Here is a 16,939-nt window from a genome sequence, read left to right as displayed (position 1 = left end):
ACATTGCAACAGAGTATCCGATATTAACTTGATTCGTTCTTGGCCTCAAAAGATGAGCAGTTCCATATATTGTCAGAAAGATGGAAAAAGTATTAAGATTCCTTGTGATGGCCAAAATTTGTTACTCATTGAATGATTCCATTATATTAATAGGCAAACAATTTGTCTCACTCAACTAAAATTTTTTAGCCACAGCAGAAAAATGCGGTCATTAAGAATGTATCAGATTTTAATTTTATGTTCTTAAAGGAATTATTAAGGTGCCGAATTACAACTTCCAAGGAAATTGGTGTAACCAAAATTTTGTGAAAAAATTAATTTGGGTAAAAAGCAAGTAAAAATTTTAAATATTTTTAGATAAACAAAATTAAAAAAAAAAATATTTTTTTAATTTAGTAGTGAACAATTTTATGGGAACAAATTTATTTCAAAATTTATTTTTTAATATTTATTTTTTTTTAATTTATTAAAGAAAAATAATTTATGTCAAAAAATTTTTTTTGTTGACATTAAAATTCGGGTTAAAAATATACAATGGGTTTACCGATTTTGACCCATTGTATATCCGACCTGCTATGGCCTTACAAACGCCGTTGCATAGGTATTTGAACTATCTATCAATAAATATTCATATTGTCTATATTAAAGTCGTAGCAAACCAGATATAGATCAAAAATAGCTCAAAAAAATCGAGGCTGTACTGGTTTTTTACTTACATCTCAGCCATTTGTTGGTGAATCGACCATATAATACCCTACACCAAGTAAATGAGTAAAAATATTATTCTTTTAAAATATCAATAATTTATATTCGTGAGTGATTTTCGGAAGTGGGCCTTATATGGGAGCTATGACCAATTATGGACCGATCACCATAAAATTAGGTCGTGTGATTTATGTCTATATGCAAGTTATTTATGTGAGTATACCAACATTCTTAAGCGATTTATGCACGCTAAAGTGTTTTTCGGAAGCGGGTCTATATAATTAGTCATAGCTCCCATATGACTAATTATGGATCGATCGTAACAAAATTTGGTGACATGAATTTTGTATATATAAAACTTAAAAATAAAAGATTATTTAACGATAAAGTCCAATTTCGAGAGGACATTTGTATGGGGGCTAGGTGAAATAGTGGACCGATTTCAGCCAGTTTCAATAGGTTTCATCCTTGGGCCAAAATGTACCAAATTTTATCGAAATATCTTCAAAATTGCGACCTGTACTCTGCGCACAAGGTTTACATGGACAGCCAACCAGCCAACTAGCCAGCCTGACGGACGGACGGACGTCGTTTAATCGACTCAGAAAGTGATTCTAAGTCGATCGGTATACAAAATTGCGACCTGTACTTTGCGCACAAGGTCTACATGGACAGCCAACCAGCCAACTAGCCAGCCAGACGGACGGACGGACATCGTTTAATCGACTCAGAAAGTGATTTTAAGTCGATCGGTATACTTTAAGGTGGGTGTTAGACCAATATTTTTGGGCGTTACATACATCTGCACAAACGCATAATACCCTCCCCACTATGGTGGTGTAGGGTATAAAAAGATAAAAAGTCGAGGTTGTCCTGGTTTTTTACTTATATCTCAGAGATTTGTTGGCCGAATTTTTTGATTTTTAATAGCAACCGATCCGGGTCTATATCGGAATTATATATGTAATTTATTTATGAGCTGCGGAATGTTTATTTTAACATACAGACGGGCAGATGGACATGGCTACATGGACTCTGCTATTTATAACGATCCAGAATATATGTATATATTGTGGGGTCGCAAATAAAAAATGTTGAAATTACATACGGAATGACAAAACTCGAAATTTGCCAAAATATTATTTTGTTGATATTTTCAGCAATAAATTTTTAAATGAGGTAGTACAATTTTTTTTTATTGGAACTATCGAAAGTGCAAAATAAGGGTATTTTATAATACGAAAATAATTTTTTTTTTAATATTGAAGTACCGATGATTGTATGAACACTATTTAAACATAATATCTAAAAAAATGTTTTATTGAAAAAAGCTAATTTCTCTATATATGTAGGTAAATTTAAAAAAAATATATATTTTTTATTAAATCAAATTTAGTGTCTTATTTATTAAATTGCAGCGTCAACAATGGTTTATATGGAAAACAAAAGCAAAATTTCTACAAATTTGTTTTGGTTTTCAATACAAATAAAAAACATGTAAGAAGTTATGGTCGGTCAAGCCAATATAATACCCTACACTAAGTAAATGAACAAAAACATTTTTCTTTAAAAATTTCAATAATTTATATTCGTGAGTGATTTACGAAAGTTGGCCTTATATGGGAGCTATGACCAATTATGGACCGATCACCATGAAATTAGGTCGTGTGATTTGTGTCTATATGAAAGTTATTTATGTTGAATACCAACATTTTTAGGAGATTTATGCACGTTAAAGTGATTTTCGGAAGAGGTTATTATATGCGAGCTATGACTAATTATAGATCGATCATAATAAAATTTGGTGGAATGAATTTTATATATATAAAACTTATTTGGAGCAAAACTTGTGAAGATACCTATATAAATTAAACATTTATGACCGATTTTTCGGGAGAACATTTGTATGGGCGTCGTCCTTGGGCGAAAAAAAAGATTTATAAAAAATTTCTTCAAAATTGCGACCTGTACTTTGCACACAAGCTTTACAGGGTCAACCAGCCAGCCAGACAGACGGACATCGTTTAATCGACTTAGAAAGAAATTCTGAGTTGATCGGTGTACTTTTAGGTGGATGTTGGACTAATATTTTTGGACGTTACAAACATCAGCACAAACGCAATATACCCTGTAGCCAGCCTAGGACCATATGTCTCTATGTCAATACTATTTCTCTACAGACAATTGCACTAGTTAAAATGTCGACAAACTTTCCTTTAAGCGTCAGTAAAAATACATTAGAGACAACAGTTCCAGTGAATTTTTGGTGACATTGTCGACGATCGAGTCAATAGTTTGGTTTTTTTTTATTATGTTGTGTAGTCAATAGGTATAGAAAGTAACTACCTAGTCAATAGTGATACAGTCTACTGGTGGATTTTCAATGACAAGCTAATGTTAAATGTCAATAGAAGATTTCATTGGATGGGGTAATATGGTAGTAGTGCTACTGACAATGTCACTAGTAAATCACTACAAATTTACTATTGACATACTAGAGTGATAATAAGTTGTATGGAAAAAAATGCTTGTTAAAATGTTGAAGAGTGCCGGGTGGAATATTGTGACACTAGGCCTAAAAGTTAAGTGCTGAAAATTTGAGCCAAATCGGACAACGATTTCTGGACGCGCATCGAGGTCAAAGTTCAGATATATGCAAAATTTTACTATTTATATGGAATAAATAGGTGAAACTCGTTAACTTTCTGCATTGTTTTCTAGAAATATGTAGATTTATTTATATAAATGAATATTACATTAAAACAATTTTTTTTTGAAATTAACCCTGTATCTTCTTTGGGTCAAAATGACCCAAAAACTGTATTATCGCCAAAATTCGGTAAAAATGTAAATTTTTTTTTTGTAAAAATTTTGCCACTAACTAAATACTTCTGCAATTGAATGCAAAAGAATCGAAATGTGTACGTAATTATCGTTGTAATGAGATATAAATGACAAAATTTGGTTAAAAAATATTAAAGTTATTACAAATTCGACAGACCATTAACATGTCTCAGCCAAGTGCACAAGAAATTTAGGAAAAAAAAGTTAACATATTTCGAGAAAAATTAAAATAAAAGTTAATTTTTATTTAAAATATATCCGTATTTACTTGTGTATGAGTTTTTGTCTTCGTAGGATACCGTTAACCTATTCGCAGTTATGGCCAAAAAAAATATTTTTTTTAACGGACGTTTTGAATCTCCATTTTAAAATTTTTAAAAATTTTGTTAAACAAATTTCAGAATTTTTTTGATCATCAAATTGGGATTTATAGAGATCATAATAGGGAATATAAATATGAAAAAATTATGTCAATACCACTTACAGTTTTTCCGTACCTGCGATTTTCAAGAAAAACAAATTTTTTGTCCATATTTTGGCGATTTCCTTACTGTTATAAATTTTAAGTAAAACCTATTCATAATATTATAGTCCTGGTAATTTTAAATATGATCTGAAAGTTTTACTAAAATCGAAAAACGCTAACTTTTAAATCGTGAAGGTCAAAGGTGAAATGTTTCTATATTTGGAATTTCTAATGAAAAGATAGCAAAATGTTATATATTTTTGGGCCGATTTCAAAATAAAGTCGGACAGACAGTTATGCAGCAATTGATTTCTAAATGAGGTAATGCAATTTTTTATCTTAAACTGAGAAATTATTTTTTTCAATATTGAAGATACTTGTTTTTGTTTTCAATACAAATAAAAAATTAAATAAACTTCAAAAAGTGTATGAGTTACTTCGCCTTTAAAAACAATAGAGTTTTCATAAAAACAAAACAAGATTCTTCATATATTATTTTCCATATAAAATTATCAATTAGCTTCGGTATTTAGAAACTAATACACTTAATTAAATTGCAAAGACTTATTGCTAATAATCATTAAAAACTTTATTTTATATATCTTTATGAGAATGATTTGGTTTTACAACAAAGTAAAGCACAATTTAAATTATAATTTTATTTTTCAAACTCTAGCAGCACTTTAGTGAAACGTGTCACAATTCATGTTGGAAACATAAACTAAGAACACAAACAGAACTAGTAGCAGACTAAGCATCAGCATACAATACAAAACCAACTACAATGTTCAAATCTCTGGCAATGGTAATATGAACCCTAAACTATTTAGCTTTTATTGGTTAAAAAAATATGTATGTTTCTATTAGGGTGGGCTTAATTTACTTTGATTATTAAACTGATTTTGCTAAAATTTTGAACATGAAAATCCAAAAAGTGCCAAATAAGGGCCAACCTATTGTTTGTTTGTTATTTGTATGTGTGTAGTGTTTTTCACAAAATAGCAATTTACAAAATATTTTTATATTCTTTGTTTTTTTTTAGTTTTTCATTATTTTTTGTTGTTTTGTTTTGTTGATTTTAACAACTTCATAAATATCATACTCACTTACACAAACAAAACACTATATGTATACCCGGGAGTAAATAGTATAACGAACAGCATAAACAGCACACAAACAAACACACACACACACTAAATAAACAGCAGCAAATATTTAACAAAAACAACAACAACAGAATCGGAAATACAACAACATCAACAAAAATAGTCACTGTAAAAAGTGAATGAACTTTAAAGTTTTTCTCTGTGTGTGTGTGAGAGAGAGAATATTTTTTTTTTATATTTTCCATTGCATACTTTTCATAAGTTTGAGTGAGTAGTTGTGTGTCATACACAAACAAACGTACTTTGATATTTTGAATAATATATAGAATTTTTGTATTTCAGAATGTACTGTTTAGTGGATTTAAATAGAGTATTGCAACGTGCTTAAGTAGAAAACGTTTAACATAAATATTTCCACGTAATTTTTATATTTTCTTTCAGTTGATGTGATGGTTTTTAGGAAGTACTCGTACTCGTACTTTTACTCATATACTTTTATATGTACGCACTAACTCACCCTAACTCTCATAAACCATTTACAAATTTATTTTTAGAAATAAAGTTACAAGAGGCTTATTTTATACAACAAAAAAAAAACAACAACAACATAGAAAACAGTTGCAACTAATTTCAACAGCCTTTACTTGCTTGTGGTTTTTATTTGTTGAAGTGGTTTTTGTAAAATGCTATTTGCAAATAAATGAACTTAAATTTTACTGCATATTTAAACCAAATTTATTGACAAAAATTTACAATGAAAAGGTTTTTTCAAATATTTAACTAATTTAAAATTCGTATGAAATTTTTATTATTTTAGTATTTCTTTAATGTATAGATATTAGTATTTCTTTAATGTGTAGAAATTATTTACTTGAAAATAATAACATAACCAAAAACTTCTTACTGTAATTCAAGTTGAAAATAAGTGTAATTCAAGCCTTGAATTCTAGTCAAGCAATTCAATTACAGTTTATCTTAATAGCATTCTCCAATAAATTCAAGCCATATGTTTTTTGTTGGAAAAATATTTAATTTTTCAAATAAGTTTAAAACATTCAAGTCAAATTCCATCAAAATGTTCAAGTGCTTGAATTTTTGGGGCTATGGTGCTTATAGGGTAATTATTTAAATTCTGACAATACAAAACAAACTAAAAAGTATTCATTATTATGGTATTGAATAAAAAAGGAAACTTAGGTTCCATTATCACAAACAATTTCTGGCTCCAGTATTTTGGATGTTTTTTTGTTTTTATACCCTACACCACCATAGAGGGGAGGGTATTATGCGTTTGTGCATATGTTTGTAAAGCCCAAAAATATTAGTCTAACACCCACCTTAAAGTATACTGATCGACTTAGAATCACTTTCTGAGTCGATTAAACGATGTCCGACCATCCGTCCGTCTGGCTGGTTGTATTTCCATGTAAACCTTTTGCGCAAAGTACAGGTCGCAATTTTGAAGATATTTCCATAAAATTTGGTACAAATAATTTTTTCAGCCCAAAGACGAAGCCTATTGAAACTGGCTGAAATCGGTCCATTATTTCTTATAGCCCCCATACAAATGTCCTTCCGAAATTGGACTTTAACGGTCATAAATCTTTAATTTATAAATGTATCTCCACAAATTGCGCTCCAAATAAGTTTTATATATACAAAATTTATGTCACCAAATTTTGTTACGATCGGTTCATAATTAGTCATAGCTTCCATATAGACCCGCTTCCGAAAATCACTTTAACGTGCATAAATCTCTTAAAAATGTTGGTATACACACAAAATTCACCATAAATAACTATTATATAGACACACGATCCAATTTCATGGTGATCGGTCCATAATTGGTCATAGCTCCCATATAAGGCTCGCTTCCGAAAATCACTCACGTATATAAATTATTGATATTTTAAAAGAAAAATTATTTTGCTCATTTACTTAGTGTAGGGTATAATATGGTCGGGCTTGACCGAACAAACAAATTACTGCTTCACAGCGACGTTGAATTGAACAAATTAAACTTCAACAGTCTACTTCGCCATGTTTTGACATTCCTTTATAACCGCATCTGATAAATGGATTTTTGTTTGGAGAAAAATGTTAGTGATTATAAGACAATTATGACGGTTCAAATCATTTTCCTTGTATGGGGTCTAAGGACAAATGTTGCGCTATTTACAGTATAATTTCATAATACTTACAATTGCAAAATTTTATCAGGATTTACGCATAAGCAACATATTTATAACTTCAATCGTCAATGGTCAATTATGGAAATCAAAGACCGATATTACCATTTTCAATACCAAAAAAACCAAAAGAGATTATTTGTGATAAATTTCAGACAGCGAACTCTCTTCGTTCAGGACATATTCTGTATTCAACAGGCAGTCAGAAGAACGGACATAGCTAGATCGTTTTAGAATATAAATACTAACGTGGATCTGCTACCAATAATTCCATATGTTACAAACGGAATGACAAAATCAATTTACCCCTTTCTTTTTTGATGGTGGGTACAATGGTTTTATATAGAGCAAGATATCGAATATACTTCTGTCAAAGACCTAACTCAATTGTCAAAAACCTAAGAGGTGAGAATGTTTAGTAGAAAAAACTATGTGAAGTTTCCGTTCTATGCTTTTCTATATAAATGGGACTTTTTATTTCTTTTTACACGAAATTTATTTTTGATGAATTTCGTATGGCTACCACTATTCTATAGTCATTTATTTATTGTCATAGAGTCATATTCCGGGATGAAATTTATATGAGGGCTTAGATAAATCATGAACCGATTCTTATCATTTGCAACAGAGTTTGCACTTTTATCATAGGTATAACTTTTGCAAAATTGCATGGCAATAATTGAAATATATTTAAACAAAATATAAATTTGTGAAAAATCTATTTTGAGCTGGTTGTCTGTCTGTTCTTCAGCTGGAACGAGATAGCTGATTCTGATGAATATCAGACAGTTTATGATAAGGATATATTTTTTAGACAGTTTTAGACAGACAAAAAAAAAGGACATTGCTAAATTGAAAATATTCGGTCTATGACTTAAAAATGCGTGTTTTTTAAAATTTTTTGCTTTTATTTTGAAACATTTGTACAATATAAATTTTCTCGAAGTATTGGCCATTGCTAACTTTGTGGCAACATACGGATTCTGAGTCTTTTGATGCCAAGAACGAATCAATCGAATATCGGATACTCTGTTATAAGGTGAATAGTGTTCCAGAGAGAGCGTTCTGCTTCGATTGAAACAAATAGCAGTCGGACTGGTCAAGGTCTGGACCATAAAGCGGGTGAGGCAAAACTTCCCAACCACTTTATTCTAAAAGTTATTGTTGTCATAATGGAATATTCATTCAAGAATGTCTGACAGAATTATTGAAGATTTGAATTCCGAAGATATCTGGGGTCTTCATAAAATTGATTTCAACAGACAGACGGACATGGCTTAATCGACTCCGCTATCTATAAGGATCCAGAATATATATACTTTATAGGGTCGGAAATGAAAAATGTAGAAATTACAAACGGAATGACAAACTTATATATACCCTTCTCACAAAGGTGAAGGGTGTAAAAAAATTTAAATTTATTAGTGAAAAAAATTTATAACAATTTTTTTTTTTTTTTTTGGTGAAAAAAAAAATCGGGGACAAAAATATGTTTCCCTATTTTAATCCAGTGTCTTACTTTGGCCTTATTTTTACGCCGCTACAAAGGTCTTTGAGTCATCTATTATTGGATATCCATATTGTCTATATTAATGACTTAGTAATCCAGATATAGATAAAAAATCAAGGTTATCACGGTTTTTTACTTATATCTCAGCCATTTGTGGGCCGATTTTAAATAGCAACAGAGCCGGAGAATCATGTATGTAAGTTATTTGGGGGCTACAGAAAGATGATTTCAACATACAGAAGGACAGACGGCTATAACGACTGCGCTATGTATAGCGATCCAGAATGAAAAATATAGAAATTACAGACGGAATGACAAACTTATATATGCCCTTGCCACTCATGGTGAAAGGTATAAAAATCTATTTTTGGAATATATTTTCCCCTGTTTTAGTAATTTCGTTACTTAAACAAAAACAATTGCGAAAGTTATCAATACATTGAATAAACGAATTTTCGATCTACTTAAGCCAAATTTTAAATTTTACTACACGTAAAATTACTACGTCGTAAAAGTTCAAGTTTTGATCACAAACATTTTTTCATTCAAATATATGCACCTTTTAGGAGACTCCTAAACTTAGTCTTCTCCTGAAACTACTTAGCTCAAACTATGTATTTTATTTATTTGTTTAATTTTATGAATGAATTTTAAGACTAAAAATACATAAAAACTGGGTATTAGCTACCAAAGCTATCAGCTTTCATACTATGCAAAATATTATTAAAGTTTTAACCTTTCGCCATTTTCAAAATAAAGTGTTTTTGAAGTTAGCTATTTAAAATGTTACAACACAGCTAAGGTTTATGGGACGTATGATTGATATTTATTTAAATTTCCAAAAGAAAATATTACGTATACGTAATTTTCGAACCATAGAAATTGTGGGAAAATGTTGAAGAAACAAATATAACAATTTCTGAAATTTCCATAAATTATAAATCCATTAAATAAGTTTCGAATGCAATGCTATTTGATCACCTTCAATTCCATTATATTAAAAAAAAACTTAACTATAATTTAAATTTGCTTATTTTTCTTTATAACTCATCTCTCTCTCTTTTTTCTTTTTATTATGAACCGCCAACACTATAATTCAAAGAAAACATGAAATATGAAAAAATATATTTTTATACTTTGATACTTTGTAGATGATTAATTTGAGACGTAGAAAGAAAAGCAAAATAATGGAGTGAAAATATAACTGAAAGAAATAATAATAAAAAGCATATACATACATATATAATTCAAATCAACTAAAGTTTATGTCTTCTTTTGATGTGATTATTTCAAAATGAAATTTCTTTTTTGCTACAATTCATATTATTTATGTTGTATTATTTACGTTCTGTATAGTTCTTGTTTTATTAAAAATAAAAGAGAATAAAATACAAAACATCTACATAAAAAAATATATTTATTATTCTTTCATAAACTAGACATTGCAGGAAATTTAAAGCCAGGCAAATTTCCATCAATATATATAAAGTTAAATCATCCACAAAATAGTTTCTTCGACAGACTACTTTGCTCTGCAATTTATGGCTGTAAAGCAGCCATCAGCAACAATGTGAAGCCACAAAAAAGGGAAAAATTGTATACAATTTATACTTGTAGAAGTATATTGTTTGAAGTTTGTATTGATATTAAATTTATTCATTCACAACAAGTGAAACTAAGTATTTTCTTGATTGTAAATGGCGGACATTTACTATCACAACAGCAGGTTAAATGAGCGCAAAAATGTGCGCTAAAGGTTTTAAAGAAATCATTCGTGCTTTTAATACTGGATTTATTTTAAGTAATTTATTTGAAAATTGTTTACAGTTTCATTAAATTGTTTATTTTCTTCAACATTTTTTGTTTAATTTACTTGCTTTAGTCTCCAATTTATTTCGAAATTTATGAACATTTTACACTTGTTGTTCGAATTTACAACTTTAGAATTTTATGCTGGAATCAAGAGCATAAAAATCTTACATTCAAGCACTTCATTTTGAGAGCAGTTTCTGTTTGTATATAGCACTTTCAACTGTTGTCATATGGCAATTAAGCAGACGTATCAAAGAATTATGTGTTTAACTGAAAAATGTAGAACTAGCTCATGCTGCAATTGCATATTTCCCGGAAATTTAACAAATTTTTGACTACCCGACTACCAAGATTTTTTGCCGGGAATCCCGGTAGTACAAAGCTGATTAAAATGCAAAGAAAACTCTACTTTTCTCACCAAAAATGTAAAACTGTAGCAAAAATGGACCGCATACTACTACTTATTTGGTGTATTTGGTATGAACTTCACCCTATCGAATTTACCATTCATTATAAAGCGTTAAAAAGTCGAACGTAAAATTAATATTTTCCTAAACTGATCGAAAGTTAGTTTCTTTTAAAATTTCATAGATACTTAGAATTTATTCACGGCTTTTTTTTGGTTAATTTTATTTAAATTTTTATACAAAAGAAATACTGCACTCGAAGACATCTAAATTTAGATCCTCTAACAAAAAGCTGTCCTTTGTCTACAAGGATATACATATCAGTTTAGTGATGTTTCGATAACAGAACTGGTAAAGTCTTAAAAAATTAAATTGCATTACAAGAAGAAATGATGTGTATGAATGTTATATTTAAAAGGCCTTATTAATAATACATTTTTTAATTTATGAAAGCTTTATAAAACAAATCTGGAAAATAAGATTTATAAAACTTTTATGAAACTAAAAATTGATTATGAATAAGGGCGTAAATATTTTTGGCTTCCTTGAGTTAATTCAAATCTGAGTATCTAAAAATTCGAAAAAAAAATCAGGATTTACAATAGATGGCATATCTTTTGGACGAGGTTTTTGGTTTTAATAACTTCTATGTCCTTTCGAAGGTAACATATCTGTCAATTATTCTCACTTAGCTTAAACATTATAGTGTAAACAACTAAATTTTTTCAACTTCGAGAATTTTGTGCCAACAAATCATCATATGCGGGAAGTTTTGCTTTACTTCTTTAATCTTGGGAGCTACTCAAAACAATTGTGTACCATACGAATTGAAGCCCAGAGACGTTGATTTTGCACGTTAAAAATTGTGGTTGAGCACTATAAAAGAAAATAATTTTTGCAACGCAAATGGATCCAATTACGATAACCTGAAGCGTAGGAGATCGTATGTAAATCGAAGAGATCGAATCGACACCAAAGCCATATATCCATGGCGCTAGATTAATGTTTTGTATTTAGTGGGAGCAACAGGGTATAATCTATTATGACCTGCTGAAATCTAGCCAGACCATTACATGGAGCCTGTACCGAATGCAACTGACTCGTTTGAAGCTAATAATTTGCCGAAAAACTCCCACACATGTTGCAATACCAGTAAAGTTTTCAGTATTCCCAACCACTTCACAGTTTAGTGAAGTGGTTGGGAAGTTTTGCCTCAACCGCTTTATAGTCCAGACCGCGTCCAGTCCGACTACTGGTTGTTTCAATGGATTGAGAACGCTCACTCTGGGATACGATTCATTTTGGAACTGAGTATCCGATATTGGCTTGATTCGATCTTGGCCTCAAAAGATGAGCAGTTATTTTGTTTCGGAATCCAAATGCTGCCAGAATGATGGGAAAAACTTATAATTGTACAAATATTTTTAAGTCATACCACCCAATAAAAAAGTTTGTTACACAAATCTCAAACAAGTTATCATTTTTATAATTTTTTTTCTTTCACACTACTGCCTCATTGTCCAATAAATAGATTTTGGTAACAATGAAAAGGCTTTAGAGTGAGTGTGTATTTTGCAGATATTGTATTGTTAAGTTTTTACCTTTTAAAAACGGTGGCTTATTAACTTTAAAGAAGCCGTATTCTTTTAATTGTAAATAAAAGCGATCAGTAGTTTAAAATTTGTTACCTCTTTATTCTCTTTTAATACACACACTTTTATTACATACTTTAAAAATAAACCTTTTAATGTCCAGGAATACATTGGTGAAACAGTTGATGTTAATTCTAACAGCACTTATGATAAACTGACTGACTGCAACCTGCTGTTACTATTTATATAGGACAAAACTAGAATGTTCCATTTCTGGAGCTTTCAGCTGCCTTAATGTTAATGTTGGCAGAACTGTACGGATAAGTAGACGTCTGTCCATCAGTCCGTCTGTATGTTGAAATCAACTTTCCATAGCCCCAAATAACTTATATACATGATTCATACATCAAAATAAAACCGGTTCGGTTGCTATTTATAAGGAAATAATTCGGACCTACATGGGTCAAAATCGGGAAAATTAATTTTTATCCCGATTTTTTTTTTCTCAAAAAAAATATTTATCGTAATTTTTTTTCACTAATAAGGGTGAAACGATAGCAAAGTATGTGGTAAAGTAAATTTTTGATAGATATGAGGTGAATAAAATTTCATTAGCTCATAGGGCTACATAAATTTTGACAAATGAACAGAAATATTTGACAAACATAAAATAAATAAAATATATAATATTTTTAGATTTCAAAGAGTGCCGGGTGGAATATTGTCATTAAAATCGGCCCAAAAATATATAACATTTCGTTATCTTTTCATTAGAAATTCCAAATATTGAAACATTTGACCTTCACGATTTAAAGGTTAGAGTTTTCCGATTTTAGTAAAACTTTCAGACCATATTTAGAATTACCAGGACTGTAATTTTATGAATAGGTTTTACTGAAAATTTATAACATTAAGGAAATTGGGCTCATTCGCAAAATCTGGACAAAAAATTCTTGAAAATCGCAAAATTTAAATCGCAGGTACGGAAAAACTGTCAGAGGTATTGACATAATTTTTCCATATTTTTATTCCCCATTATGATCTCAATAAATCCCAATGTGATGATTAAAAAATTCTGAAATTTGTTTAACAAAATTTTTAAAAATATGAAAATTGAGATTCGCAACAGCCGTTAAAAAAAATAATTTTTTGGCCATACCTGTGAATAGGTTAACGGTATCCTACGAAGACAAAAACTCATACTTAAGTAAATACGGGTATATTTAAAATAAAAATTAACTTTTATTTTAATTTTTCTAGAAATATGTTAATTTTTTTTTCCTAAATTTCTTGTTCAACTGGCATGAGACACATTAATGGTCTGGCGAATTTGTAATAACTTTATCATTTTTTAACCAAATATTGTCATTTATATCTCATTACAACGATAATTACGTACACATTTCGATTATTTTACATTCAATTGCAAAAGTATTTATTTAGTTGCAACATTTTTACAAAAACTGAAAAATTTGCATTTTTTCCGAATTTTGGCGATAATATTGTTTTGGGGTCATTTTGACCCAAAGGAGATGCAGGGTTAATTTCCAAAATTTTTTTTATTGTAATATTCATTAATATAAATAAATCTACATATTTCTAGAAAACAATGCAGAAATTTAACGAATTTCACCTATTTATTCCATATAAATAGTAAAATTTTGCATATATCTATATTTTGACGTCGATGCGCGTCCAGAAATCGTTGTCCGATTTGGCTCAAATTTTCAGCACTTAACTTTTAGGCCTAGCGTCACAATATTCCACCCGGCACTGTTCAAAATTTTAACAAACTTTTCTTCCATACAACTGATTGTCACTCTACTATATACATATTTTTATTTAATTTGTATTTCATTTTTAAATCTTCAAAAAAATAAAACAAGTAAATAAAAATATTTTTCTTTTAAAATATCAATATTTATATTCGTGAGTGATTTTCGGAAGTGGGCCTCATATGGGAGCTATGACCAATTATGGACCGATCACCATAAAATTAGGTCGTGTGATTTATGTCTATATGAAAGTTATTTATGTTGAATTTTGTGTATACCAACATTTTTAAGTGATTTAAGCACGTTAAAGTGATTTTCGGAAGCGGGTCTATATGGGAGCTATGACTAGTTATGGACCGATCGTAACAAAATTTGGTGACATGAATTTTGTATATATAAAACTTATTAGGAGCGAATTTTGTGTAGATACATGTATAAATTAAACATTTATGACCGATAAAGTCCCATTTCGAGAGGACATTTTTATGGGGCTAGGTGAAATAATGGACCGATTTCAGCCAGTTTCAATAGGCTTCGTCCTTGGACCGAACAAATTATATGTACCAAATTTGATCGAAATATCTTCAAAATTGCGACCTGTACTCTGCGCACAAGGTTTACATGGACAGCCAGCCAGCCAGCCGACCAGACGGACGGACGGACGGACATCGCTTAATCGACTCAGAAAGTGATTCTAAGTCGGTCGGTATACTTTAAGGTGGGCGTTAGACCACCCACTATGGTGGTGTAGGGTATAAATATATTAATAAAGAGTGAAAAACAAATAATTTGTTCTTAAGTATTTTGGATTTTCTAGAGAATTGTAGTCAAAATATATTTGATTTTGGCACAGCAAAATTATGAAATTTTTCCACCACAGGAAAATTGTATTTACCATAGAACTTTTTTACTGTTTCACACACTCCCTAAATATCAAAAAAAAATTAGAAAATTTTTGCCATAAAATTAGCTGACTAATAAATTAGAATTTTTTTTTTCAATTTTTATTTACCTAAAAATATTTAAAATTTTTATTTTAAAGTATAACTTGGTGGTATGTAAGATTCGGCACAGCCAAATTTATATCTTTTTATTGTTTTGTTTTTTCTAGTTTCCGCTTTATGTGTATTATTTCTCTATGATTTTATCTATTAACTCGAAATTTCAAATAAAATGTGCATACTCTAAACTTTATATGATTATGATCAAATGTTCATCATATAGTTTCTAGATGACGGAGAATAATGGAAATCAAATAAGTCGTTCCTGAAGTTCACACCCATATGATTATGATCAAATGTTCATCATATAGTTTCTAGATGACGGAGAATAATGGAAATCAAATAAGTCGTTCCTGAAGATCACACCCAAAGAACTGCAAGAATTTGCAAACCTTTTACGAATCTGCATCTCTAACAGCAACCAGCAACAGCATAAATTCATAAAAAATTCCACAATAATACAGAGTTTTTTTTCCGTTGCACATACTACATTCCTTGTTTTGCTGCAGTTGTTTTCCATATAAAATCGCACTTAATGTTCGTTTTTCGAAAAGTCCATGAAAATTTGTTATGTTTTTTATACTTTTTTTGTTTTATTTTGGACTCGCACATCGCAATTGTCTGTTCGTTTAAATCAAAAACTTCACAAATAAAAAAACTCTTGGCGTCACTTGTTCAACTTGTTGTTGTTGCTAGTGCAGCAGCAAATAACAAATGAACTTTTTCGCTGTGTCAGTTTGAGCAATAAATGAATGGAGTTCACAAATAAACCATAAAAATGAGATTTTTCTATCTTTTATCTTTTTATCCAACAGATTTTTGTATCATTTCTTTTATATTTTCTTCTTCAATTTCTTTTTATGCTTCAACTTTTTTACACACGAAAACATCGATTTAAATTAAGATTTAAAGTGAAGTGAGAAAAAGAATTGTTGAAGTTTTCTTATAATGGAGTTTTGGGCCAAATAAATGGAATAAAAGGATTGATGATGAAGTTTAGGAAAATTTGATTTAAGTAAAATGTCAAATGGTTTGTTAAGGAATTAAATTTATGTATTTTGCTGCTATAAATATTTAAAACTCTACCTTATATTTTGTCTAATTCTATATCCTTGTATGAAACGAAATACATACATAAATAACTAATAAATATTAATAATAATAAAATTAAAACAAACATTATTTATATTGATATTTTAATAACGACACTTCAATAATACATTTAATCCAATATTTATGGAATAATCAGCCAACAACTCAATGTATTTGGTCACGCTTCATTGAAGAAGCGCTCTTTAGCTAAGTGAACTGGATGGAGGTGGTTGAAGCGTTTTTATAACACAAACATTAAACAAAATATAAAAACAAAATCACACAGGAATGAGAAGAATTTTTTTTTATTTTCATGGAATATTTTCAATGGCAACACGGTGAGAAATCCAACGTAAAAAGGTCATTAATGAAAAGTCACGTGATTTGTATTTAATGATACTTAATTGAAAACAAAAGCGAACTTATACACATAAAGGTAA

Source organism: Calliphora vicina, chromosome 5, assembly GCF_958450345.1.
Source record: "Calliphora vicina chromosome 5, idCalVici1.1, whole genome shotgun sequence".
Classification (NCBI taxonomy): Eukaryota; Metazoa; Arthropoda; class Insecta; order Diptera; family Calliphoridae; genus Calliphora; species Calliphora vicina.
Note: the sequence above shows the minus strand (reverse complement) of the source record.